A 5,330-nucleotide genomic window follows, 5' to 3' on the forward strand; every position below is an offset into this window, starting at 1 on the left:
GTTGGCGTTAATTTATACAAAGATACCAAACCGAAATTCATATATCGCAACCAGAAAGTGAGAACCATACTACAATGTAAACGAATTTGATAAAATATTGATGAGTAATGGAAAAATCTCATTAAGATCTAGATACATTAAAGGTATTGTTTAACTTTGTGAGCAGCCGATTTAAAAAATTCTCAAACCAAGATGAAACATGTGTACAAGTGCATGTATTTACAAACCCTGAAAACAACCATTATTGAGAATGAAAAGCTAAAACTACAAGGCAAACCCCGATTTTGTAAATAGGCGTCTTATAGACGCCTAAATAGTACACATAAGTGTATGGGAAGAAATTAAGATGGTGTTTCCGGTCACTTTATATTTCAATTTTTGAAGCACTAAATAATTATTTTCGAACGCAATTTTTTCTGGGCTTCATTTTTGTAACATATCACAGACACAGGTGACAAGTATGACCTTCTAGCTCATATTTTTTTAAAGTCAAACCAATGTTAACCAATCACTTTAACCTGTTACTTGTTTACGGTGGAAGCCTTCATAGATGATATAATAATAATATATAAAAATAGTCTTCATAATAATAATAATAATGATAATAGTAATAATAATAATGATAATAATAGTATGCAGATTTGATATATGTAACACTTAATAGAATGTTTCTAGTCGCTGCATATTATTACCCCCACCTTTATAGCACGGCTAATCTGATCGGACGCTCGAGCATTTGAAGCTGAAGTCTACCCAAGTAGAATGTTGATTTGAGTAAATAGAGAAAAAACAAACTAGCATTACACTGCAAAAACTCTGGTGTCGATTTAACACCAGCCTGGAATCTGTATATGTCCACACCAGAGAAGTGTTAAGCAACACCAGTTTCGTTTTGGTCCGACACCATATCGGAGTTTAAACAACATCAATTAGTATCAAAACATCATCGGTTAAACTGATGTTGTTTCAGTACTTCTCTGGTATGGAAATATATAGAATCCGGGGGCGGTATTCTGAACATTGTCTTTTCTCCATATTTTATCTTATCTCAGAGATATGACAAAATCGGTATTCTGGTGGATGTCATAACTTTTGTCACAAAAATTGTCATAAATTTTGTCTCTTCTCTTTAGCGCGCAGCAAAAATACGCGGCTTTAAATGCGCGTAATCCTTTTATACAAGCAAAAGATATGACAAAAGTTATGACAGGGGGGTAGCAGTCATAAATTTTGTCATATCTTTTAGTACCAAATATCCCGATACCCTGCCGACTGAATGTCAAGCAAACAATTATATTATTTAGATTAGATTGTGGTATTAGTTTCACTCATCTTCCATGACAATTTTCAAAATTATTTTTTCATGCTACAATTAGTTAGGCCCTACATATTTATTCCTCCTTTTTTCTCTGTTTTCCTTACTTTTATACTTCTCCTCTAAAATTCTTCACAGCTCCCTGTCTCTCTTTTTAATTAAGCGCATCAATATACGCGTAGTTGCGCGATGCCAGCAACTGTTTGGGGGATACGCCCTACCTGCCACGGGGCTTTCCTATTGGCTAGAAGGGCTCCAACTGGGAACTAACGATGATTTTGATTGGCTCGCTTCCGAAAAGATGGGTGGAAACTTTGAGAGATATGACAGGGAAAAGACAATGTTCAGAATACCGATTTGTGACCATCATAGCGGTGTCATATCTCGGAGAGAAATGACAAAATTTATGACAAAAGTTATGACAGAGTTACAGAATACCACCCCGGGAGTTTTTGCAGTGTACGCTTGAAATATCATCGAAATGGGATGTAAAATACGTCAGTTGTGGCATTTTAAATTTTCGCTTATTTTTCACGAAACAATTATATGCACAACTTAGTGGCATGCAAATGAGAGAGTTGATGATGTCCCTCACTCACATTTTTTTTTTTTTTGAATTATACAATATTTCATTGTTCACAGATTTGACAATAAGGACCAATTTGACTGAATCAGAAACTACTATAAACAAAGCTAATTCCATATGTTTAGAAAGGAGTTAATCATTGTTTCACTTGACAAGGAGAAAAAAATTAGAATATTCTATATTTTACATAATCAAATACAAAAGAAATAGTAATTGGAAGATGTCATCGGTCTCCTTAGTTGCAAAAGAAAGAACATGATGTTAATATAACTGTTTTGTGGAATTTTGATGAAATTTTCAGTGATATGCTAGATGGAATTTTTTATCTTTATTCAAATAATCTTTTTGTTGTGAAGGACTTTTCCTTAAAGGAATTCCTTCCTACCGGATTCCCATTTACTACATCTGAATGGACAGTGGCAAATATAGATAAACGTCTTGCAAAGGGGCACAAGTGCTACAGCGGAACAGTATACTGCTATGGCAGTGGAATTTTGATGAGATTTTCAGTGATATGCTAGATGGATTTTTATCTTTTTATTCAAATAAACTTTTTGTTGGGAAGGACTTTTCCTTTAAGGAATTCCTTCCTACCGGATTCCCATTTACTACATCTGGGTGGAGAGTGGCAAATATAGATAAACGTCTTGCCAAAGGACGCAAGTGCTACAGCGGAACAGTATACTGCTATGGCAGTGACTCTATAATTAAAGTAAACTTAAGGACCGTGTAAATACCGCTTTTTGAAATTGTCGATAGCGATGACTGCGATGATAAGTATCGCTATAAACGCTCCTCCACCACCAAGGCCAGCATACAAAGCTAGATGATACAGATCAACAAAAAATACAGATTATTTTATTTATTAGATTTCATTAATGTGACTTCTTAACTGATTTCATCAATTTCAAATTACGACACGTATTCGTATTACCTGTAGACTTCAAATTTATCTGCATTTCTTGAACTATATATTTTCACTGTCCATTTTAAGAATGGTTCAACTATGCGTGAGACAACACTCACATTTTATTCTTAAAGTGCTTTGAGAAGAACTTTAAGTAATAATAATAATAATTGGATTTATATAGCGCTTTTTCCAGAGGATACAAAGCGCTGTTAATTGCATTAGACAAGTTAAGGTTTATGGTTATATAAGTGTGTTTTGAGATGTTTTTTGAAGAGGTTAAGAGAAGAGAGGTTTTGAAGAGATCGGGGGAGTTTGTTCAAAAGACGGGGGCCAAGAGATTGAAAGGAGTTGAAACCGGTCTGTTTTCTGGACTTTGAAATTACATAGGAAGGAGCAGCAGCAGAACAAAGAGAGTAAGTAGATCTTTGTTGCTGAAATAATGAAAGCTTAAAAACAATGGTGGTGCCAAAGTGTGTTGCTATATTAGGAACGCCCACCACTCCATTCATTCTGTGTGACCATAATCTCTCTCAAAGGATGCCTTTTCGGTACATTTTTGTTCCATTTGAGCCTAAAATTAAAACCCTTTTTTATACTTTAGGCCCTACTCTTGATTGTCATCCTGTGCAGGGATGAGTGCATGGACCTTGCCAAGGAGGATTATCTAGTGTAACTTGGGGTGCTGTGAAAATGCTCAGCACCCCCAGTAACAGTAAAATAATCCACCTTGGACAGGGCCCTGGACCGTGAGTGGATCCAGTTTTTCATACTCGAGAATATTTCACTTTTTTATCTAAAAAGTATTTTTATCGTTTATTTTTCCTCGTTTTTCTTCAGGTTCTCCTTACTTGCTTTTGAAAACTTGCCCTGTCGTATAGAGTGCATTTCGATGACGTAATGACCAACAATGATAATGGACCAGACCTTGTGTTAAAATGTGATCAAAAAATCAAAAACATGTTGGCCTGCGCTATCTATTTATCTTTTACTATTTATTTTTAACGTTATTATTTTGTATTATTTTGTTGTCATAGTTACCTATTGAATTTATAGCAGGAATCATCGGCGTCTTCATGGTGGTTGAGCCAGATGTCGTTGGAAATAGTTCTGTGGTAGTTACTAAAAGACAGTTTTCATAGATAAAATCAGCCAAAATTATCAGTTTTAACCGAATCCGATTTTGAGCACCTATTGTACATGCTATACTTGTATAAAGGCGTATTTCTTGCCTGTGGAGCAAGGTAAACAATGAATTTTTAGATCCAGTAATTTCTTAAAAGGGGCGATTCGTTTTGGGGCTTTTTGTAACTTGGGGATTTTAAGGTTCAATTTGTCCATTTGTCATGTTGGTAATAATCTTCTGCTGCTGTCTGACAACAGCATTTGATCTTCATCTTTATTTAATTTGTATAAATACCTGTTGAATTTGTGATAAATGTCCTTAGGGAAGATGTGTCAGATGTCGTAGATGATAACTCTGCAGTAGTTGTTTGTAGTTTGTTTGGAGCCATCACTGTTACTGAATAGAAATCAACATAGACTTGCTTATTTTCATGATATTAATCAACCTTTAGGCCCGTTATCAGATTTTGAAATTACTATATCATTTTTCTTTCTTTCAAAGGGCAAATGCACGAGCAGTACGTTGCAGACGTAACAAATTGAGATATCTCAATTGAGACAAAATTTATATAACGAGAATGAGTTAACAATGAAACAAGAAGGTAACAATTTACATTGAAAAAAAAACTCATTCTGATAGCCGAAAATGGTATGACGGTATGAATTGTGATTTAAAATAATTTGAAAATCTCATATACAACGATGATATTGCGTAAAGTAATACAAATGAAGTTAGTGACAAATCAAAATAATGATAATAGTAATAATAATGATAATAATATTAACAATAATAATAACAAACATATTTTAACAAGATAGAATTGTAAAATACCATAATAAGACTAACATTGATCAACTTACTATTGTAAACAAGAAGTGCATCAAATCCCCCACAATATTGATCCTGGTTTCCAAGACATCTGAACACTCTGCAGTCATCCAGAGGCAGTTCACCCAGGCGATCGTAGTCTGTACTGGCGTCTCCGCAGTAGCATTCAGATTGGTACTGCACTCCTGCGTATGCCATGCTTAAAGCAATGCATTCGTCAATGCATTTTTCGACTGTGAAAGTGGTAGGTACAAGTATGATCCGGTTAATACGAACTGGTAAAACCCCATCCATATAGTTATCCATGAAGCATCCGATAAAACCTTCATCGTGTTCATCTGCAAATGAAGATTTGTAACTCATTAGCTGTTATTTTTTCTATTGTCCATCGTCATCGTATACGTGGCATAAAACTATATAGACTAGTTATAGATGAATATAATATGTTTCTATTTGTTTAGTATTTCAATATATTGTTTTGCCTTACATTGTAAATCTCTGTTGGATTTGGAATTAAAAAAAAGAAATGTAATCAACCAGTCCATCCATATTACAATAGCTAATTGTT

General features: G+C 34.5%; 1 long non-coding RNA gene across 1 annotated transcript; it reads right to left on the minus strand.

Moving 5' to 3' along the window:
- Positions 1–2,657: 2,657 nt before the first annotated feature.
- Positions 2,658–4,948, minus strand: LOC121430729. The gene is made up of 4 exons (XR_005972058.1): positions 4,795–4,948; positions 4,229–4,330; positions 3,850–3,918; positions 2,658–2,723 (listed from the first exon to the last, which is right to left on the minus strand). It is a non-coding gene; the product is annotated as an uncharacterized LOC121430729 (long non-coding RNA).
- Positions 4,949–5,330: the final 382 nt, after the last annotated feature.

The sequence above is a fragment of the Lytechinus variegatus genome, chromosome 17 (assembly GCF_018143015.1).
Source record: "Lytechinus variegatus isolate NC3 chromosome 17, Lvar_3.0, whole genome shotgun sequence".
Taxonomy (NCBI): domain Eukaryota; kingdom Metazoa; phylum Echinodermata; class Echinoidea; order Temnopleuroida; family Toxopneustidae; genus Lytechinus; species Lytechinus variegatus.